This window comes from Hibiscus syriacus, unplaced genomic scaffold (genome assembly GCF_006381635.1).
Source record: "Hibiscus syriacus cultivar Baekdansim isolate YM2019G1 unplaced genomic scaffold, ASM638163v2 tig00002237_pilon, whole genome shotgun sequence".
NCBI lineage: Eukaryota > Viridiplantae > Streptophyta > Magnoliopsida > Malvales > Malvaceae > Hibiscus > Hibiscus syriacus.
In genome coordinates this window covers 15,621-40,990 of record NW_024061918.1, presented here as the reverse complement: position 1 = coordinate 40,990, position 25,370 = coordinate 15,621, and the positions used below count along the sequence as shown (strand labels likewise).

Sequence of the window (25,370 nt, the reverse complement as noted above, 5' to 3'; positions counted from 1 at the left end):
GCTATTACCTTCAGGTCTATCGCCTTGTGCTTCACTTTGGAAGCTCTCATATATTCATGCGATCATATGATTTCTTCTATCCCATAGCACGTATGCATATGATCATCCAATTCATATCATATAACATATGTCATTTGCATATATTCACATATCATCTATCATACCATATAAGCATATATATATCATAAATCATTCTCAGGTATTCACTTATCTTATATAACATAACACTTTGACTCTATTATCAAGACAGTATACTCCTTACACTATCAGATTAGAAAATTTTTCACTTTGTGTTGGCATGTATACTTTTTAAAGCACTTTTAACTTCGTTTTTAGCCCAAAATCGGCTAAACCGTAGCTCTGATACCATTAAATGTAACACCTCAACCCGTATCCGACCCGAATACAAATCCGAGATGTCACATTGACTTTTAAAATGATATTCTTATAAAATATCAAAACATTTGAACTCTTTTTAAGAAAATATAATAATATATTATTGAATCATGTTTGTTCTAACCAATTTAAGAAAATATATGTTTTATGAACAGTAAAATACGGTATGAACAGTGCTGTGAACAGTCATGAACAGTACCATGAACAGTGAAATATTTTGAATATCAATTGCGTATCGATGCACTGCTACAGTGCATCGATGCACTGTTACAGTACTACTACAGTAACTTTCATAAAACGTTCATTATACTCAAAAAAATTTAACCGTTCAATATTATACATTTTCCATTTACATAAACACGTTTAAAATATTACAAAACTATATCATATGATTTTAACAAAACTAATCAAAATATATCGTATTAAAACCTTTATTTACATGCCAACCATTATCCTTATTACAAAATACATACTATACATTTCTTTTCTGATCTTTGGAAAAGAGAAACTGACCTGTCTTGCATAACTTTTACCAATCTTCCTCTTCTCGAAACCTACGCGTGAAACAATCACACGCTAAGTCGTTGACTTAGTGAGGCATATAAACATATAATGGAAAACATAAAACATATCATAAAGAAATGTACTTAACATCATATAATTCATATCAAATGCATGAACAATTATTACGATCATATCATATAAAAGCATATATCATTTCTGGAACATATACCCACATGTACATATATCCTTATCAACACTTTTAACATTTCACAATCATTATCATTAATTCTTATAACTTAACACCCTTACATAAATCATGTGATATATTTCATATAACAAATCACATATACATATAATGTTCATTATACTTAGTAAATCTCTTTATTAGCCCATGTACACTGTTGAGAACTTAAGGTATGTGAGTACATTGAGGTTGTGCACCACTATGCTGTCACCACAACTCTTATAAATGTCCCAAAGGATCTATCCAGAGGTCATAAAGAACCTCGGAAGCTGTCCATAGGTCCCGAAGAACCTAGGTAAACTGTCCATATGTTCCTTAGAATATATGTATACTGTCTAGAAGTCTCGAAATACATAGGTAAAACTGTCCATATGTTCCGTAGAACATAGGTAAACCCTCGACTCTTGGCATGCCAACTATACCCCTAGCTCTCATATCACATAACATGGGCATTATCATTTATAACAGTTTACATTTTCACATCACTTATTCATATCATTTCTCTTATAAACACATATCTTCTTTTATGTCACGTATCACATGTACGTGTAATCATTGATCTTATATCATATGACGTTCTCGTATATTCTCATTGCCACATAGTTCATATCACTTTGCATGTAATCACATAGATCATTAATCAAATAATATTTTAGGAGTCACTTATTACTATAGTAAATCCATCATTGGCTCATCGCAAGCCAATGTTTATTCAATACATAATTATAAATTAAATTGCACTCATCTTAGCCTTGCTTTATTTGAATCGATTCTAGAACTTATCTCTTTCTCGATCGTTTTTAATCCCTCGATCGTTGCGAAACAAAGTTACGTTCACTATCTACATAATTATACATTTATACATATCAGTAATATAATTGTATTCTCTAATCTTCCAATTATTATACTAAAGGAAAGATCAATTTCATTTCTTGTATAAAATAGGTATCGATACATCCCTAACTGAGATATAGATACCCTGTCTATGGTATAGATACCCTGATAACATTATGGAAATTTTCATCTTTAGGGGGTATCGATACCCCCTATAGGGTATCGATACCATACTGACATTCTATAATTTTTCGTTCGAGAGGAGGTATCGATACCCCTTCATAGGGTATTGATACCATATGACCAGAAATTATATTTTGATACGAAAATCACCTCATTTCTGCTCAAACACTTCTTATTTCATTCTTTTACATATACTTAACTCATCTACTCATACTTGAACTCATTAATACTCATTCAATACATCCTTAACTTCAAAATCCACTTCTCTTCCTAGAATTCAAAAAATCATACTCAAATTTTAATATCTTCTAAATCAAATTCTAATACCTCATATTCTTTAATTAGGTTGATGACAAGTCAAATTCATCCTCCAAATTCATTTACACCTTCTTTTTCAAAATTTCACATCAAAACCCATTTTCTTTAACCTGTCATAACTCCTTTATCTTTTGATTTCAAGACAACTTAAGCTTTCCTTAAGCTTAGTTATCATCTAATGATCAAAACTCATGCTTTAAATCAACAAATAATCAACTAATGAGAAAACTTACCTTTACAAGCTTGGCTCTCTCTATCTCTCGTACATGAAGAAGAAGAAGATGAAGTAGAGAAATATCTCCTTATCCTTATCCCCTTATACATATATATCATCATTTTTTTCCAAAGTCAAATAACCATTTTACCCTCTCATTCTTTTAATAATTACTAATAACCCTTCAGTAATTATTTTTAAATAAGTCATTGAACTATTTAACTTTTCCAATTTAATCACTAAATTCTAAAATTTTACAATTTAGTCACTAACCTGGTATTGAGGATGTTAAAAAAGTTCCCGACTTTGTGTCTCTCTTAGTCCTCATCCCAAGATCTTTCATTGCAAACTGCTTTGACAATTTTTGCTTCAAGTTTATAATCTCTTGCATGTCTGAGCCTGCAACAAGCATGTCATCAATGTACAATAATAAAATAATGAAGCTGTTGTCGAACCTCTTGATATAGCAACAATGATCTGCTTGGCATCTGGTAAAACCATTGCTACCCATGAAGCTATCGAACTTCTTGTATCACTGTCTAGGAGCTTGTTTTAAACCATACAAGCTCTTATTCAACATGCATACTAGGTTTTTCTTGCCTGCCTCTATGAAGCCTTCTAGTTGCCTAATATACATTTCTTCCTCTAAATCACCATGAAGGAAAGTTGTCTTTACATCTAACTGCTCAAGATGTAGATTTTCTGCAGCTACATTTTTCAACACCATCCTGATTGTAGACAGTTTCACGACTGGAGAGAAAATTTCATTATAGTCAATACCTTCTTTTTGCTGAAAACCTTTGAAAACCAATCTTGCTTTGTAGTGTTTGCTCCCATCGTGCTCTTCTTTGATCCTGTAAATCCACTTGTTATGGAGTTTTCTTTTGTCTGGTGGTAATTTAGCTAATTCCCACGTCTGATTTGACATAAGCGAGTCAATCTCATCTTTCATGGAAGACTCTCACTTGACTGAATCCTCCACCTGCATTGCTTCATCATAGCTCTCTGGTTCACCATTGTTAGTCAGTAACAAGTAGTGCAAAGAAGGCGAATAACGCTGGGTTGGTTTAGAAATTCTAGAGGATCGTCTCAGTTCTTGTGTGCCTAGTTCTTGAATTGCTTCAGGACTGATCTGAACATCATTTCCAGAAATCTCCTCGAACTCAGCAAATTCCTTTGTTTCAACTTCGGTATTGGAGCTACTTGATTCTATGGTTGACATGTCTTTTTACATCACATTCTCATTGAAAATGACATCTCTGCTTTTGATGATCTTTCGATTTTCGTAGTCCCAAAACTGATAACCGAACTTATCACTACCATATCCAAAAAAGACGTATTTGTTGGACTTGGCATCAAGTTTACTTCTTTCAGTAGAGTTTATGTGTACATAAGAAATACAACCAAACACTCTTAAGTGTGAAAGGTTTATTTCTTTCTTGCTTCAAACTTCCTCTGGTATTCCACTATCCAAGGGAACTGAGGACCCATGGTTGATCAGGTAAGTTGCAGTGTTGATAGCTTCAGCCCATAGAAATTTGGGCAAGCCGGCATGTATCCTCATACTTCTGGCATGTTCATTTAGAGTTTAGTTCATGCGCTATGCTACTCCATTTTGTTGCGGTGTCATGGGAACTGTTGTCTCCATCTTGATCCCATTGTTTGCGCAGAAATCTCTGAATCTATTATTTTTGTACTCTCCTCCATTATCAAACCTCAACCGCTTAACTTTCAAACTAGTCTCATTTTCCACCATGTCCTTCCATTTTCTGAAGGTATCAAAGACTTATGATTTCTTCTTCAGAAAATAAATCAACACTTCTTGTAGAATCATCGATGAAGGTGGCATAATATAGTGAGCCTGCAAGAGATGGAACTAGAGATGGTCCACATACATCAGTATGAATCAACTCTAACTTTTCTGCCTTGGGTGTCTTGCCAATCTTTGCAAAATTAACTTTCTTTTGTTTGCCAAAAATGCAACTTCACATAGTCCGACATATATATTCTTTAGATACGACACCTTCCCTTTTGACAAATGTGTCTTCATCCCTTTCTCGCTTATATGGCCAAGCCTTTGGTGTCATAGGTTTGATTTTCCATCAGCATCTGCTACTGTAATGATATTCTCTAAATTTGAGGTTACATAGAGAGTACCAGTCTTCTTACCACGAGCAATAACGAGTGCTCCTTTGGTAATCTTTCATTCACAACCTGAAAAGGTTGTACTATATCCTTCTACATCAAGCTGTCCTACAAAAATCAAATTTCTTTTAAGGCCAGGAATATGTCTCACTCCTTTCAGCTTCTAGGTGGTCTGGTTTGCCAACTTTAATCGGATGTCTCCTTTTCCGAGGATCTTCAAGGTTTCATCATCAGTTAGATGAACCTTCCCAAAATCACCACTGACATAGTTCTCCATTATTTCTTGGCATGGGGTGGAGTGGAAAGATGCCTCTGAATCCAAGATCCATGATTCAATCGAACTATTGACACTTAGAATCATGGCATCATCTGTCTCCTCTGTCATGTTAGCAGATTCTTGTGCGACGGTATCTTTCTTTAGTGCTCGGTAATTTCTTTTAAAGTGACCCTTCTTGCCACAATTTTAACAGGTAAAATCTTTCTTTCTCGTTCTTGATTTTCCCCTTTTGGATTTCGATCTGCCACGATTTGAATTTCTTTCTGAAGTTCTTCCTCTAGACTCTGTGTGCAAGGCTGAGGAGGTTGATGCTTCACCCGATTCTCTCCGTCGAATTTCTTCACTTAATACCAGATCCCGAACATCGTCGAATTTCAATTTGTTGTTTCCCGACGAGCCGCTGACTGCTGTAACAGTAGCATTCCAACTGTTTGGTAGAGATGATAATAGAATTAGAGCTCGAACTTCTTCATCGAATTCAATTTATACGGAACTCCACTGGGTTGTAATTGTGTTGAGTTCATTTAGGTGTTGAGCCACTGATGCCCCTTCCGCCATCCGCAAATTGAATAATCGCCTCATCAAGTGAACTTTGTTTGAGGCTAATGGCTTCTCATACATACTGGAGAGAGTCGCCATAAGACCCACTGTGGTCTTTTCCTTTGCTATGTTGAAAGCAACATTGCGGGATAACGTCAGTCGGATAACTCCGAGGGCTTGTCTGTCGAGAAGAGCCCAGTCTTCATTCTTCATGCCCTCTGGTTGCTTTCCTGAGAGAGGTTGATATAGATTTTTCTGGTACAAAAAATTTTCAATTTGCATCTTCCAAAAGCCAAAGTCTGCACCATCGAACTTCTCAATTTTCACCTTCCCTTCGTCTGCAGTCATCGCTCCCACTCGAATCTGGCTTCGTTTGGATTGTTTATGACAATTCTTGTGATCCACCGTGTATTAGAACACCTCCGTCGACAAATTCGTATTACCGAAGAAAAAAAATTACTATTCACTTAATTTACTATTCACATGAATAGTAATGAATAGTAACCTCGCAAAAAATTGACAAAATTCACAACCAAAAGCTCTGATTACCAGTTGTTGGGAAATAAACGAGAATGAGAAATTTCCCTATAACCATATTAGTGAGAATGCGAAATAAAAGCGGAAAAATAATACCCGAAATTGATAACGGAGTTCAGCCAATTATGCCTACGTCTCCGGACTGATGCAGATCTTTTATTAAAGGGAGAAAATTTACAGGTGTTTACAAAAAACACTTGAGAGAGAGCTAGAATAATTTGGGGATCATTTTGAAGCTAAATGGGTTAGAGTATTTATTTTTGAAGCTTAAGGACTAATCTTGTAAATATCCTAAAGTACAGTGACTAAAAATAATTTTCCAATGCCTAAAATATCAACAAAATTCAGCCCCCCATTTTGATTTTCAAACAGTCGTCGACTGCCACTAATTTTAGCAGCCCATGTGTTTGACTTTCAACAAATTGCACCAATCATCACCGAAAATTTTGAGAGATGATATTATGTTGTTTCGTATCCTTTGCATAGTCTTGCAATGGTAATAGTTGGTGTATCGATCTCCAAGAGATATCCAATCCACCCGATATCGTCGCCGCCAAAGTAATTCTTCCAAATCCAAAATTTTCTCAAGCTCAAGTAGGTCGGATTTAAGATGAATGAGAAATAGAGTCCTACGAGTGTCAAGGGCCTTTTGAACACCGAGAATTCAAGCCATAACAAACTTCTTTTTGGTCAATGGGATAATTTTAATGGGAAATAGGAATAACTTTATTTTAATTTTTGGGTGCCTATTTTAATTTTAGTGGAATATGTGATTATTGTCATTATAATGATTCATTATTACTTTTCATGAATTTTAGCATTCATTTATATTAATTAATATTTTGTTATTAATTATGAAATAGTAATTATTATTATTATTATATTACACGTACACCTTGTAGATATTATGTAATGTTCTTAAATTGTGGATTTATAAAAAAAATCTTTTTTTTCTAAATCAAAGTCATGTTGTTTTGTTACACTAATTAAAAGAATAATGTCTAAAGTAGATAGATTGAGACTTTTTTAGTTATTTGTAATGGAAGGGATATCATTCTCTAAAACCTAGTGAATTATTTTTATTTGAAAATAGACTGCAACGTTTTTTTTCAAAGAAAAAAGATTAAATTTACTCCGTTAGTTAAAAAAATACAAGCGTTCAAGGGATCAAAATTAAAGTTAAATTCATATTACTAACTTTTCAAATTGGAACAACATATATTTTAATAAGGTATCAATATTTAGGTGTGGTAGGGTACTCTACACTTCCCACATCCACATGTAATTAATTTCTTAATCCAATTTTAATTTTAGTTAAATGCGAATTATAACATAATCCTTTTAAAGAGAACTATCAAAAATATTTTAAAAATTATAATTTTGTTGGTATTCGATTATAACTAATTTAAAATGATCTATGATGATTCTATTGTTTTCAAACCGAACTCATCTGGTTAAAAAAATATTATTCGAACCTAAAATGGTTTCGACGATGTTAGTTTTTAGGGAGTTATAGCGAGTATGGCTGCAGTTGGAGCTATCGGAAGCGCCGCAATTGAAGGATGGATAAGCAGTAGGTTTGGCCAGAAAAGATGGATTGTGGTTGCTGATGTACTATTTGCAGCAGCCTGTAGGTGCATTAGCTATGGCAATTGCTCCAGCTCCATATATGATTATTCTTGGTGGGTTTTTGTTTCTTTAAAATCGAAGTCAATGTTGTTTTGTTTCAGTAACTAAAAGAATATGTTTAAATATAATCTTTGAACACGAAAATGATCTTTACATGATCGGAAGGCTTGATGAATAGTATGCAAACTTCCCTTGAACAACTGTGTTTGAGACAAGTTGGATGCTTAGAATTGCAGAGGTTCCAGGATTTGTTGAATTGATCTTGATGTCATCACTCCATGGTTTTACAGACAAGTCACAACTTTGGTCCAGGTGATGCATTGTTGCTATGCTCCAAGTCCTAGCTATATATCAGCCCTAAACCCTCATCCTCAAAAGTACTGCAAGTCTTTCTAGAAAGAAGACAACGAAGACCTGGAGATTCCATTTTCAGCCATCGTAACCCTTGGTTTCAATTGCTATTAAACATTTAGCTATACTTGTTTGATCCACTTTTTGATTTCATTGCTCAGTACGCTCTAGTAACATGCATGGGACTGACCCCGAAACAAATTGATTCATACCCTGACCAACAACTTACATGGTTCAAAGACATGTTCACGTCAGGTGTTAATGCTTTCCTGTACTTTGAAGGTTAGTATTCAAACTTTTTCCTTCATCAGCAATTTTTTTTTAATTCGATCCAGGTGTGACTGTAAGAAAAATCACACGAAGATTCATTATCAAGGTCCCAAACATGGAGGCTTTACCAAAAGAGGATTGATGGAGTAGATGAGAGGGGTGACTGAAACCAAGTTATATTTGGCAAAATTGGCGACAGATTATAGTATTTGTGTAACACTCAATTTCCCATATACGTTTCCGTACAAGAGTCATAGATGTCACATCACTTTTAAAAATTTCTACTTTTAAAAATAGTAAAAAAAATCAATCATAAAACATTTGAATTTGATAAACTAAAACATTTATTTACTTATGATGTGTAAATAGATCTTAAAGGTCGAACATCTTTAATTTTTACATCATCATAGTTTAAAAATATTTTTTAGATCATTATAATAAATCTATTACATGCCAGCTAACAACATCAAAAGTGGACATAGTTATCGTATAGTTACTGATGAGGCAACCCTTGAATGACAATGTCAGATGCACTCCTTACTTTGCTCGTTAAAACCTACGCGTGAAATAAACACACGTTAAATATTTACTTAGTGAGGCAATATCACTAATGAGGTAAAATCAATACATCAGTATATCATAAGTATCAAATATGAATTTATTGTTTTCAAATCATTATAAGTTCTTTGGGGTGCACACATAGTGTCGATACGGTCGTTCATAAACTCATTATGAATTATATGGGTTGCACACTTAGTGTCGATACGGTCGTTCATAAACTTATTATGAATTATGTGAGTTGCACACTTAGTGTCGATACAGTCGTTCATAAACTTATTATGAATTTCTTGGGTTGCACACTTAGTGTCGATAGTACACATAGTACTGACATTAAAATGCAACAAATGCATTTAACAACATGCATCTAGAACACTTAATGCACATAATAAATGCACTCACCTGGTATGTCTTACTATAATGTTGTAATGATGTCCGACTACTCGGCAACTTTATACTTGCCCTTTTTCTTGCTTAACTCTAGAGCTTGGTTACGGTCTACACAAGCATCCATTATTACACATACCATACAAATATTAGTATACTATCTAACATTTATACTTTAATAATACTTAAAAGTACTATTATATTCAATTTCTATTAAAATTCATCCTATCTACAACATGTCAGGCTCAATAGTATCGTTACCTATAGTATGACATCGATACTTCTATACTATGGTACCTATACTCCCTTCAGTATCGATACCATTTCTGCATTCTGGAATCCATGGTATCAATACTTCCCTCTTAGTATCGATACTCACAGCAGTATCGATACTAATTGCATTAGTATCGATGTTGTTCATCTGATTTCCCCAAATTTAAACCTATAGTATCGGTATTGTTCTTCTAGTACGATACTATTACTCAGATTTTCCAGTTTTCACCTCAATTTTTACCCAAATTTCATTAAATTCTCTTACTTTTACCTCCAACAATACTATTAAACTCATCATTACTTAACCCTACTAACTTTCCTTCATTAATCTTCATATAACATCCAAATTCTCTAAAGAACACTCCAAATCAAGAATCACACTACTTTTTCCAACATGTTTTTAATCACATCTCAGGCTTCCGACCTCTCATTTACTTCTTTGACAAGTCAAATTTACTTGTAAACCTCAATACAAACTCATATTTCAACATATCACTCAAAAAACCATTTTCTTCAATATCAAATAAATCATTCATCTCTTAGTTTTAATCCTCTTTAAACCTTCCTTAAGCTTTCACATCACTTAAGGTTTCAAAAACAGACCAAAAATGAAAGAAAAACTAGCTAGATAAAGCCTTATCTTTGGCTATGGAGGAGAGCACGGGACGAGCAAAGAGAATAAGAAGAGAACTTGGCTTTTATCAAATTTCCCCCTTTTTTCTCCCTTAAATAACCCTAATTTAATAAATTTTAAATCCATTTCCCTCTAAAAGACCAAAATACCCTTTTATTCTTTCATTCTTACTAATTGGTCTTAACACAATTTCCTAAATCATTTTATATACTTTACCATTTATTCAATTTAATCCTCCAAATTTTTAAATCTTTTCAATATAGTCACTAACCTGATATTTGGGGTATTACAATTCTCCCTCTTAAGAAAACTCCTCATCGAATTTAAGGAAGTACATGATACGAAGAGGTGTAGAAACTGCTTCCTCATGTCCTCCTCTCTCTCCCAAGTAGCTTCTTCTACCTTATGGTTTTGCCAAAGTACTTAACTAGAGGAATCTTCTTGTTACGCAGTTATTTGCTTTCTCGAGCCAATATCCGCGCTGGTTCTTCCTCGTAAGTCAGATTTGGTCGGATCTTTATTTCCTCTGGTTTGATAACATGAGATGGATCTGATCGGTACCTTCTGAGCATCGACACATGAAAAACATTGTGGATCTTGTCCATATCAGGAGGCAAAGCTAATTGATAAGCTATTGGTCCAACCCTTTTCAAAATCTCATAAGGTCCAATGAATCTCGGACTCAGCTTTCCTTTGCGCCCAAACCGCAATACTTTATTCCAAGACGATACCTTTAGAAATACTTTATCTCCCACTTGAAATTCAATTTCTTTTCTTTTCAAATCATCATAAGATTTATGTCTATCAGAGGCTATCCTCAAATTATCTAGGATAATTTTCACCTTCTCCTCCATTTATTTCATCAAATCCAGGCCAACCAGGTCTCGATCTTTTAATTCAAACCAATTTAAAGGTGTTCTACACTTTCTCCCATACAAGGCTTCATACGGAGACATCTTAATACTCGATTGGTAACTATTGTTATAAGAAAATTCCGCTAAAGGCAAGTACATTTCCCACGATCCTTTGAAATCAACCACCCATACCCTTAGCATATCTTTCAATACCTGAATAGTTCTCTCTGACGCCCATCTGTCTGCGGATGAAAAATCGTGCTGAAATTCAATCGGGTACCCAATGCCTTGTGTAATGACTTCTATAATCTTAAAGTAAACTTTGGGTCTCGATCGGACACTATCGATATAGGCACTCCATGCAGTTTAACTATCTCTTTTATATACAACTCCGCATACTTATCCATCGATTAATCTACTCGAACTGGAATAAAATGAGCCGTCTTGGTCAATTTGTCCATAATTACTCATATCGAGTCCTTTTTATTGGGGGTCGAAGATAGCCCTGAAACAAAATACATTGTAACTCGCTCCCACTTCCACTCAGGAATAGATATCGATTGTAGCAATCCGGAAAGTACTTGATGTTTAGCTTTCACTTGCTGACATGTCAGGCATCTAGCAACAAACTCTGATACAACTCTTTTCATGCCTGGGAACTAATAACGACTCTTTAAATCTTGATACATCTTATTCCCACCTAGATGCATCGTCAAATGACTATAATATGCCTCCAAAAGAATATCTTTCTTTAGTTCATCATTATCGGGAATGCAAAGTCTTCCAAGATAATATAAACATCCAACAGTCCTCATTTCGAAGCCTTTAGCCTCACCTTTTTCTACTTGCGCAATTCTTGCCTAGCATTTTACATCTTGTCCCTTTAGCTCCTTTACCTGATCCAAAAGCATCTGTTTTAACTTAAGCTCAGCAATCAAGGCACTAGTTTCCTTAAAAGACATATGTACATTCAAAGCTCGTAGAGCTGCAAAAGTCTTCCGACTAAGTGCATTCGCTACTACATTAGCCTTCCCCGGATGATACTCGATGATCAGATCATAATATTTTAAAATCTTGATCCATCTTCTATGCCTCAAATTCAGTTCTTTTTTAGTCAACAAATACTTTAGACTCTTGTGATCATTATAAATATGGCATCGTTCACCGTACAGATAATGACGCCAAATTTTCAAAGCAAATATGACTGCTGCCAATTCCAAGTCATTTGTAGGGTAATTTATATCGTGAGTTTTCAACTATCTCGAGGCATAAGCCACGACTTTTCCATCTTCCATAAGAACATATCTCAACCCATTATGAGACACATCACTAAAGACTACATATTCTATACCCGACTCAGGTTGTACAAGCACTGGGGCTTCTGTTACAATTGTCTTTAGCATTTCAAAACTTTCTTAACATTTCTCCGACCAAAAAAAGGCACATCCTTCCATAACAACTTAGTTAGCGGTGAAGCTAACATTGAGAAGTTCTTCACGAACCGTCTAAAATAACCAGCAAGCCCCAAGAAACTTCGAATTTCAGGAATATTCTTTGGGGGTTGCCAATCCACTATAGCTTGAATCTTTTTAGGATCTACTCTTATTCCTTCTGCAGACACTATATGACCCAGGAAAGCAATCTCAGCTAACCAAAATTCACACTTGGATAATTTGGCATACAACTTTTCTCGAAGTATCTGAAAAACCACTCGAAGATGAGCATCATGTTTCTCTCTTGACTTGGAATATACCAAAATATCATCTATAAATATCACAAAGAATTTATCCAAGTAAGGTTGGGATACTCGGTTCATCAAGTCCATAAATAATCTAGGAGCATTAGTCAATCAAAATGGTATCACCACAAATTCGTAGTGTCCATACAAAGTCCGAAAAGTTGTTTTTCAAATATCCTCTTCTTTAATCTTTAATTGATGGTATCCTGACCTCATATCTATCTTAGAGAACACTGTTGCGCCTTTCAATTGATCGAATAGATCATATAATCTTGGAAGATAATACTTATTCTTTATCGTTACTTTATTTAATTGACGATAGTCGATGCATAATCGCATAGACCCATCCTTCATTTTCACATAGAGTACAGGTGCTCCCCAATGAGAAAGAATGGGTCTGATAATCCCTTATCAAGTATCTCTTGCAATTGGGCTTTTAATTCTCTTAACTTCATTAGAGCCATTCGATACGGAGCCATAGAAATAGGTTTGGAACCTGAGTAAAACTCAATATGGAATTCCACCTCGCGGTCTGGAGGTAATCCCAGTAACTCCTCGGGAAAAACATCTGAAAACTCCCTAACCGTGGGAATATCATGTACTCTCACTTCCAATACTCGAGTGTCTATCACGTTAGCTAGGAAAGTCGTACACCCATTTGACATCATTTTCTTTGCAGTCATGGTTGATATCACATTGTATGGTGATTTCACTTTTTCGTCGATCCCTACTATTTCGGAGCCTTCCGGATCCTTCAAAAATAATTGCTTCTTGCGAAAAACTACCCATCCGTGATGTGGAGATAACCAATCCATGCCCAAAATGATTTCAAACTCGTCAAAGGGAAATTCCATCAAGTTTTCTGGAAACACCATCCTTTGAATCTTTATCAGGCATTTTCTACATACCCGCGTTACTCTCGCACTATGCCCCATAGGGTTTACCGCTATCATCTCACTACAGATTGGTTCTTAAGGAATTCCTCTAGCTCTAACCAATTTTTTACTAATATAAGAGTATGTAGAACCAGGGTCAATCAAAAAATACATGTTCATAAAAAAGATGGAATGTACCTGTTAAAATCTTCGGGTCATCCTGATCTTCATTGGTCTAAATATTATAAATTCAGGCCACTCCTTGAGTCTCTTATCGCTTATTTGACTCAGATTGACCGCCAGATCTTCCTTTTCATCTGCTTGTACTAGATGCTACTACTGATATCTCAATTTGGTCTGATCTATCTTCGGATCTTTATGGACAATTTCGAGCATTGTGACCAGTTTCTCTACAATGAAAACAAGTGCCAGAGAGTAATCTACATACTCCCCGGTCAAATTTTCCACATATCGGACATGGATTAGTTCTTTTTTCATATGCTCTACCCGAGATAGCAACAAAAGATTGTGATTGTTTAGTTTTCTGAGAAGCTGCAGCAGAACTATCTCTATTAGTATATCGGGAACTCGAGCCTTTGCCTCTCTTAGCATGATGGGAAGTTGAAGACATTCCAACTCTTTTTCCCGTCTGCATACTCTGCTCCGCTGCAAGAGTCTCCTCTTGATATCTTTCAATAGTCTTAGCTCGGTTAATAACTTCTTGTAAGTTAGGCAAGTTCAAAGATAACATCATCTCTTTCAACTTAGGCCTCAAGCCCTCAATGAACCAATCACGTCGGGCTTTATCATTGGGAACTACTTCATTAGCATAACGACTAAGCTTGATATTTTGAGCCTCATACTCATGCACTACTCGATCGCCTTGTTTCAAATTAAGAAACTTCGACAGCATTGACCGCATAAACTGCTCCCCAATGTACTTGTTCTTAAACACATCTTGAAAGAATTTACAGGTCACTTGCTCAGGTGGTTCATACATTGTAGTGTTAGTCCACCACACTCGAGCTAATCCTCTGAGTAAAGATACAACTCCATCCAGCTTTTCAGGATCGTAGCATTAGAGACTTTCCAGCATCAGCATAATGTCATTTAACCATAAATCAGCATCCATCAGACCTTCACCCTCTTCTTCCCAAAAATCAGGAGCTCACAAACTTCTCAACTCTTTTGGGATTAACATCCTCGGTGCTGGAGAAATAAGGGGAGGCGAAGGAGGTTGAAATCTAGTCAAGATTGTATGAATAGCCTGCATAAAAACTCCAAACTCTGGCGCTGGCATACCCTAATGTGCCGGTGCACTAGCATTTTTAGACAGAATCGGGTGCTCACTATTAGCTTCATAGCTCTCGCTACCCGACCCTTATCTAATTTCTTGACCAGTCACTCTTCGGGAATTTGTAGAATCCGACATCTAATAGAATATACATAAGGATAACATTTAAGTTAGTAAAGAGTGATATAAATCATATTCTAACTATACCCTATCAGTAACCTTGACATCTTAGTGGCATGTAAACCCCTTTTCACAGTAAAATACACTCGGTTTCAGTCGAGAATCAGCTAAACCTATAGCTATGATACCAATAAATGTAACACCCAGTTTTTCGTATGTGTTTCCATACAAGACTCATAGATGTCACATCACTTTTAAAACTTTCCACTTTTGAAAAACAATAAAAATTGTGTTTCCAATCATAAAACATTGAATTTGATAAACTAAAACATTCATTTACTTATGATATATAAATAGATCTTAAAGGTCAAACATCTTTAATTTTTCCATCATCATAGTTTAAAAAACTTTTTCAGAGCATTATAATAAATCTATTACATGTCAGCTAACAACATCAAAAGTGGACATAGTTGTCATACATTTATTGATGAGGCGACCCTTGAATGAAAATGTCAGATGCACTCCTTACTTTGCTCGTTAAAACCTACGCGTGAAATAAACACACGTTAAGTATTTATTTAGTGAGGCAATATCACTAATGAGGTAAAATCAATACATCGGTATATCAAAAGTATCAAATACAAATTTATTGTTTTCAAATCATCATAAGTTCTTTTGGGTGCACACGTAGTGTCAATACGGTCGTTCATAAACTCATTATGAATTATGTGGGTTGCACACTTAGTGTCGATACAGTCGTTAATAAACTTATTATGAATTTCATGGGTTGCACACTTAGTGCCGATACGGTCATTCATAAACTTATTATAAATTTCGTGTGTTGCATACTTAGTGTCGATACGGTCGCTCATAAACTTATTATAAATTTTGGGGGTTGCACACTTAGTGTCGATACGATCGTTCATAAACTTATTATGAATTCTGTGGGTTACACATTTAGTGCCAATACGGTCATTCATAAACTTATTATGAATTTTGTGGGTTGCACATTTAGTGCTGATATGGTCGTTCATCGGTCGTTCATAAACTTATTATGAATTATGTGGGTTGCACACTTAGTGCCGATAGTACACATAATACTGATATAAAAATGCAACAAATGCATTTAACAACATGTATATATAACACTTAATGTACATAATAAATGCACTCACCTGGTATACCGCACTAGAATGTTGTAATGATGTCCAACTACTCGGCAACTTTATCCTTACCCTTTTTCTTGCTTAACTCGGGAGCTTGGTTACGATCTACACAAGCATCCATTATTACACATAACATACAAATGTTTGTATACTATCTAACATTTATACTTTAATAATACTTAAAAGTATTATTATATTCAATTTCTATTAAAATTCATCCTATCTACAACATGTCAATCTCAATAGTATTGGTACACATAGTATGGTTTCGATACTCCCTTCAGTATCGATATCATTTCTGCATTCTGGAATCCATGGTATCGATACTTCCCTATTAGTATCGATACCCACAGCAATATCAATACTAATTGCATCAGTATCGATGTTTTTCATCCTATTTCCCCAAATTTAAACCTATAGTATCGGTGTTGTTCTTCCAATATCGATACCCTTACCCAGATATTTCAGTTTTCAGCTCGATTTTTACCCAAATTTCATTAAATTCTCTTAGTTTTACCTCCAACAATACCTACTAAACTCATCATTATTTAACCCTTCTAACTTTCCTTCATTAATATTCCTATAACATCCAAATTCTCTAAAGAACACTCCAAACCAAGAATCACACTACTTTTTTAAACATGTTTTTAATCACATCCAAGGCTTCCAATCTCTCATTTACTTCTTTGACAAGCCAAATTTACTTGTAAACCTCAATACAAACTCATATTTCAACATATCATTCAAAAATTCATTTTCTTCAATATCAAATAAATCATCAATCTCTTAGTTTTAATCCTCTTTAAACATTCCTTAAGCTTCCACGTCATTTAAGGTTTCAAAACCAAACCAAAAACGAAAGGAAAAACTAGCTAGATAAAGACTTACCTTTGGCTATGGAGGAGAGCACGGGACAAGCAAAGAGAAAAAGAAGAGAACTTGGTTTTTTCTCAAATTTTTCCCTTTTTTTCTCCCTTAAATAACTCTAATATAATAAATTTTAAATCTATTTCCCTCTAAGGGACCAAAACACCCTTTCATTCTTACTAATTGGTCTTAACACAATTTCTTATATCATTTCCTATATTTTTACCATTTATTCAATTTAACCCTCCAAATTTATCTTTTCAATATAGTCACTAACATGATATTCGAGGTATTACAATTTGCCATCTCAACTTGGACCCAAATAATAAAAAAAATATCAAGATTCCTGATTATCAAGTATTTGGTTATACAAATAATGAGTATGTTTAACCTTTCAAATTATAACAAAATTATTTTAAGAAATATAATTATTTTATAGTCTTTAAAACTTTTAAAATTTTTATTGTGGATATGGATTTTGTAGAAATGTCAGAAAATGTTTGGAATATATCAAATTTAGGTATACACATCAGGTTTGGGATACATAAATTATTATTTATTTATAATTTTTGTGATCTCTACGTTTATAATGATTTATTTTTAATTATTAAGATAATCAAAATTGATTTTAGTTTGAATTTTTTTCCCTACAAATTTTGTTTTACTTTTACACATTTGGGTGGATGTGACAGGCGTTTAAATATAAAATAAATAAACTATACCTATAGTCCCTTTTATTATCAATCTGACCGATTTTAATCATCAAAAAAATTAAATAAAATCGATATCTTACGTTATCAATATGTCTAGTTTAAGTCCATATGCTATTAATTTTGTTTAACCCTTTTATTTGAAGTATTTTTTGTTAAAGTCACTAACAAAGTTGACGAATAAAAATTGAACGGACCAATAACATTAAAAACTTAAATTGGACAGACCGATGACTTTAATGACCATTTCCCCTTATCTTTTTTTCATTGACCAAAATCTGTCATACCTAAAATATAGACTGTCGGCATAGTTTACCCGTATAAAATATACCCGTGTGCTCGTAATTTGACATCTCAAATGATCATATAATTATTCATAACATTCACCGACATCAAAGCAACAGTTTTGAAAACATAACCCTAGTAGATCTGTTATTAACCTTACATCTTCTCTTTGTTGCTTACCTAAAACCCGGATTAAGAATCAAAGCATGTCCTGAAACACACGCTTTTACTTTCGTTCTGCTTTTATTCAACATAAACTAGAACGTCCATCCAAACCAGATTTAATGGGCTACAAAGAAAGCATGTAACTAACCAAATTGTCCAAAGATTTGTAAGATGAACCTCCGGGTTTAAGACAGAGATTCATTTTGTCTTTCAGTAGCTGGATTCTGTCTCTCATTTCCTGTCCCTCGGGCTCAACCATTAATCTCCTGATTGCCTTCTCAATCACCCCTCTCTCTATCTTGAACTCCAAATGTATCCCGACCCTCCATACATGGCTTACGAATCTCGCATCCGTGATCTGGTCACCAAAAGCCGGCTGACAGATCATGGGAACCCCTTCACATAAGCTCTCCTGCGTTGAATTCCATCCACAATGTGTCCAAACGCTCCCGTTGAAGGGTGAAGCAGTACTTCCTGTTGGGGAGCCCATTTCACTATATGCCCTCTTTCCCCTACCATTTCTGCGAAACCCTCTGGCAATGCTTCGAGCCATTTGGAGCCCTGGACTACCCCTGGTCGAACCACCCATAAGAAAGGCTGTTTGCTGTTGGCCAGTCCCCATGCTACCTCCAAGAACTCCGACTCCTCTATAGCGGCTACACTTCCAAAGCTAACATAAATCACCGAGTTAGGAATTTGCTTATCTAGCCATGATATGCAGGCTTTGTCTTGAGGCAGTAAGCTACTGGAAGAAGCTGGAAAATACTTGTGGAAAGGACCTATAAGAAAAACAGGGACTGGAAAGCGCAAAGAAAATTTCTTAAGATATTCTTCTTCAAGATCTTCACAGGAGTTAAATATAACCCCTGAGGAGGCCTTGGTTCCTTGAATTACTGTATCAGTGAATTCAAGGAAGCTTCCCACATCGATTGGTTTGAACATTGAAACGTCTTTGAATCTGAAATATGGAAGCTCTGGGACTTGGTTTTCTGCTTGAGAATCTGACAAGCAACTACATTTATTAGGGTCTTCACTCTTCAATTTCTTTGAAAACAAAGGTACGTAGAGCAAGTGATACATGTACATACCTTGCAATGGAAGGTAACCCTTTTGGAACAGCAACGGCATGTACGTTAAAACAAGAAAAGACGAGACATTAGTTGTCCTCAACACAAACCTCGGAAGCTTAAGGTCATCAGCGACAGCTTGTGTGCTGTACCACAGAACATCAGTAATCAAGCAAGCAATGGGATGTTCATCTTCCATGTTTGTCGATACCAACTCGGTCAAGCGATCACAAACAGGGGTCTGGCAACTGGAATTGAGGGACTTTATGAAGGACACGATACGCATAGGGTCCGGTGAAACTACGTAATTTTCCGGTAATCCATCGGGAATAGTATAGAATCGGAAATGAGGGTAGTTTGAAGGGTTGGGAGAATTGAAATGAGTGTGGATTATGGATATGGAAAAGCCTCTTTCACGGAGGATGTTAGCAAGCTGAAGCATGGGGTTTATGTGGCCTTGGAATGGCATAGGAAACAGTATCACTCCACGACCCTTCATCTTCATCGTAATAATAGTTTCCCAGATTCCGGTCTATATTCTCTATAGTATATATGGTGGTTATATATAAATTATACTGCATACATGTATTGTTTCATGCATGACATATGTAATGACAACATCACATAAATGCTATAATTGGATTTTACACAATCTTATCTGTTAGCACACGTAGTTTATATATTTTTATATTTTTTATTAAAAAAAATTTTATTTTTATTTTTATTTTTATTTAAAATTTTATAAATTTTTCTTTACCATAAAATCACGTATCTATTCCAATTAATAAAAAAAATAGATTGAGAATATTGATATGCGATCGTACTTCAAATTTTTAATATTTTTATTAATAATTTAATTTTTTATTTTTTATTTTTGAATTCATATTTTTAACTTAAAATCATGTCCTAAGATAAATATGTGAAGGTAAACAGACAGACAAAAGGAATCAAACTTGTTTGCGTTCGGTGACTGCCGTCTTTGATTTGGAATTTAAACAAGAATTATTATTTTATATATTTGTGTGAGATGTTTTTAATTTTACAAATAAAAGTAAAAACAGCATATTTGTCTAGTTTTATTTTTTATTTTCTAAATATTAATGAACGACCATGCAATTTCAATGTACCAAATAATTTTAATTAAAAATAATTGTTCTTAATACATATTGTATAAGTGTGATTGGATATACTATTTTGAGTTTTTTTAAATTTTAAAACTTTTAAAGATAATATTATCTTTAACACTACTTCATTAAGAAATTTATGGAACTCCAATATGTCCCCTAAAATCATTTGTTTTTGAGGAAGGCCTTTGTTCGGGAAGTCCCCCAAGCTCCTATGAGGTTTTTTCATATGTTTTTGTACGTAGGGCATTGATATATAACGTGAAAATACATAAATTTAAACTTATAAAAAATAATATTATTAGTTCTAAGAGTTTAGTTATTTAAATTTGTTTTATAACATATCTAAAAATGAATTTGATTTGAATTATTATTTTTTTAGTTAGTTTGATTTTGAACAAATGAGTTTTATATTGAAACATTAAAACTAAATCAAATTATAAAATTAAGATAAAAAGGTACATGAAGCCCGTGTACTTTTCAGAAAAAATTAATGTGACCCTCAAACTATATTTGCATTGAATGTGATCCTCAAATTTAGAAAAATAATCCAATATTACCCTTTGACAAACGATTTTCTTCGTTGACTGTAGAATGCTAACGTAGTACTTCACGTTGTTGAAGTGACAAATCACAATGTTGACATGACAGTCCACAGTGATTGTTGATGTGACTGATGATTTGACAGATTGATTAAATTATTTTTTTTATCAAGTTCGAGGGTAAATTAATTTTTTGAAAGTTCAAGTGTTTATTTTATTTTAAAAAATAAAAAAATATTAAAATATACAAAATATAAAAATAAAAAAATTAAATTACTAAAAAATTAATATATATATATATACACACACATTTGGTCACTTTCATTTTTATTTAATTAGATGTGGTCATCACGGGTTAACTAATGTTAACAATTAACAGAATATGTGACGTGATAGTTGGTATAATAACACATTTGGTCCATGTTATTTACATATTCTCTCAATTTAGTTACACCTTTAAATAAATTTTAACATAAAATTTTTATTTTTAAATGAAAATATTTTTAAATTAAGTTAATAATAAAATATATTTAATAAGTTAATATAAAAAATATTTTTTAAGTTAGTAATATAAATGATTATGAATTTAAGTATTTTTATACTAAGATACAAAATATATACATCATGTTGTCTACTTTAGACTAAGCAACGGTCTTGGTATGACATGTGGCATCATTCGATTGGAGGATTAAATTTATTTTAATTTATTAAAAGTATAACTAAATTGAGAGAATATATAAATAGCTGGGACCAAATATATGATTACATAATAATATTTAATTGCTTATAACGACAGTTATCTCGGGGTGACCACATCTTAATTAAATAAAAATAAAAGTGACCATATTTTTTATTTTCTGAAATCAATGACCAAAAATAGACAAAACACAAACATAAAGTGATCATCCACATAGTTAACCCTAATTTAAAAAAAACAAAAACTTTAAATACATTTTACCAAAAATTAAATGTTTAGGTCAAGTCAAATCATAAAATAAAAAATTCAAACCAAAATAAATCACTTTGTGATACAATTAGTACAATTCAGATGATTTTCGATTTTGTCAATTTATATGATCGATTCATGTATCTTCCTATCCAATGCCAAAATGGATAAGGGGTTGAGTTGAGACTAGAGGTGGCAATTAGGTCATTCGGATCGGGGTCAAAACTGGTCGTTTCGAATCAGATTATTTCGGGTTAAGATTGCATTCAGTTTAGATTCAATTCGATTTGAGTCATATCGGGTTCGGGTTTAGTTCGGGATAATAGAAATTCAATTTGGGTCGAGTCAGATTAGGTCAGTTGGTTTTTGGATCGGGTCAAAATCGGATCGATTGGTGTTCGGGTGAGGTTAATCTCGGATCGTTTGGTTTCGAGTCTGGACAATATCGAATCAGTTGGTTTCAGTTCGGGTTAAGCTTTAGTGTAAGACACCAAATTACGGGTTAATAGTTTCGGGTTTACCCGAGAGGTAAGTGGACCATGTGAAATTACAAATTAAGTTGTTGGGCTTAATTGAGTTGGCTTTGGGGCCCAATTAGTCATAAAAAGGGGTTTTCAATATGGTATAAAATACAAAAGACCAAAAGTACAATTAAACCTTTGAGTGAAATAGAAGCTTATTTTAAGGTTTTTATTATGTTTTGGACGTGGGTTCATCCCACACAGCTCTTCATCATCTTCTTTTTTCTTCGCATTCCCTCTCTAAGCTTTCATAACCTTAAGTGGTGGTAAGATTTCATTTTATTAATTTGATTAAGTCTCAAATCTGTACCTCTTACTTTTTATAACATCCTTATGTAAGAATATCCTTGTATCTTTATTGGTTTAAGGAAAAAATGGTGAAAAATCAACCAAGTCAAAAAGAATAGTGCTTGGTAGCTAAAGGAGCTTCATTTCGGGTTTATAAGATCAAGACAGTGTATTTCTAATCTTTTGGAGTATTAAAGTTTCATAAATTCTTGGTGTTTGCTAAGTTTTAGATGATTGAGTATTTTAGGGTTTCTCTTTAATTTCTCAACTAAATCACGTTTTAGGTGTTAATAACATGTTTTAGTGATGCCTAATAACCCTAAATAACTTACTAAAGCTTTTGAATAAATTTAGAAACTAACCCATATCATTTGGGGTGATTTTTGAGTGATTCTCGAGCTTAAGCAAATCATTCCCAGAAAAAGGATCGATCCCTCGACCAAAGGGATCGATCCCAAAGTTTCTATCCAGCAAAGGGATCGATCCCAAAGTTTCTATCCAGCAAAGGATCAATACATTTTCAAAAGAATCGATCCCTCGACAGAAATGATCGATATCTTTTCAAAAGGATCGATCACTTGGAGAAAATGATCGATCCCTTCTTTGTTTTGTTCAATGAACATGGATGTATTTGCATTCATTAAAGGCCCTAATTGTTGTTAAATGTTCTTTTGAACTGTTTAAGGTTCGTAAGATCCAAGGACGATCTGTAATAGTAAGACTTAGTCCGTTAGGGACATAAATGACCCAACATACCTAAAAACACTCTTAGGAGTAGGTTACATCAGGTATAACGATATTAAGCGTAATACACTAAAGTATCTTAAATAGAGGATGTATAAAGATAGTTGGGATTGAGGATCAGTACATGATATACTTGATGAGCGGTACGATAAACATGTTAGATTCAGTATCAACGAATAGCGTGGTGCTTCGAGAATGTCAGTGAACCGAAAATAGATAAGTCGTTCCATTACTTCAAGGGGTATTGAGAGAAATACAATAAGAACATTAGGAGTGTTGTTACCCAGTAACGAGCCCAAGTCAGGTATTAAGCTAACTGGTGAATCAGTCAGTGTACTGTAAGCATATCACCAGGAAATTGTGAAACGCTTAGAGACCTCTTCGGAGGTAGAAATGAGTAAAATATCCTATAAGTATTAATACCCATCCCATCACGTCCTAGGCGAGAGGACGAGTGGGATAGTCTCGAGTGAAAGGGATATGACCTCACCTGGCATCAATAAGTTCAGTAGCGAGTGATCGAGCTACTTCTCCTGTTGCAGTGTGGCATCAGTTGACGTGTGTTAAGGCGTAGCTCTAGATGAGAGCCTTATAATAATAATGAGATAATAATATTAATTGTGTGATAGCCATAAAAGCCTCATGAAGTAAGATTCCATAAAACTTATGCCTTTGTGTGTCGCTCGGGAAACGCTGAGGACACTGAGTTACTTTAGCAGTAGGACGGTCATCTTGTGTGCATAGAATATTTGGATATCCAAGTCAGTGCAAGATGCAGTTTAGTCGCTAGTTAAACGTGGTGTTGATGCTATGTGACCGAGACATGTTCCGAGTAGTCTAGAGGAGTATATCAGCCAAGCATGGTGTCGATGCTGTGTGACCCAGACCTAGCCTAAGGTCTTGGGAGGTGTCGATGCTATGTGACTCGGACCTCGCCTGAGATACTTGGGAGATGTCGATGCTCTGTGACTCAGACCTCACCTGAGATACTTGGGAGATGCTGATGTTGTGTGACCTAGGTCTACCCAAGGTACCCCTATTAAGCAAACAGAGGTGTGAGTTCCGTGATGTTATGTAACATCGAGCCACATCACGATGCTTACTTATTATTGCGTGATAGTACCAACGTCTCTGTGATGTCAGGTATCGTCATTGTGTTTAGCATGATGATGTATTATAGGATGATAATGAGGTTAGAGATACTTTTATATTCATGGTGGGGCCCTTAGCGAAGACTAATGGAAGCATGAGACGTAGATTCGAGAGATAAAACTGGAGGACCTTACATAGGTAATGATTTGAATCATACTTGTACCTACTGCTTAGTACTATGTCTCTAGCATGCTTTAGTTATGGAATTATTATACTGCTCTAGATTAACGATTATACTGCTGAGCTTTGTAAGCTTAGCCTTCGGATATTTTTCGTTGGCAGGTACATAGCTTGAGCAGTTCGTGGAGCACTGTTGCCGCAGGATTTTCAGTATCTCTGACAGAGTAATGTACTGTAGCTTTAGTGGGCATGATTATTCATAGAATCTTACTTATGTATTTGAGTTGTAAACTTCAAAATGTATTATTTTGATTTAAATCATGTGTCTCGGAGCTTCGATTTTGTAAAATGTTTTATTATGATTCCATTAAGTACCCACGAAAAAAAGTGAACAGGTTTTGAGGAACAAGGGTTGTCTCGGCAGCCCAGTGTGACACTTTAGGCCCAATCGAATTTAGGGTGTTACATTTAAATTTCGGGTCAATTCGGGTTGATTTT

At 34.5% G+C, this 25,370-nt stretch overlaps 1 pseudogene; it reads right to left on the bottom strand.

Annotated features, from left to right (window-relative positions):
- Positions 1-18,221: 18,221 nt before the first annotated feature.
- Positions 18,222-19,956, bottom strand: LOC120139002 (annotated as a pseudogene).
- Positions 19,957-25,370: the final 5,414 nt, after the last annotated feature.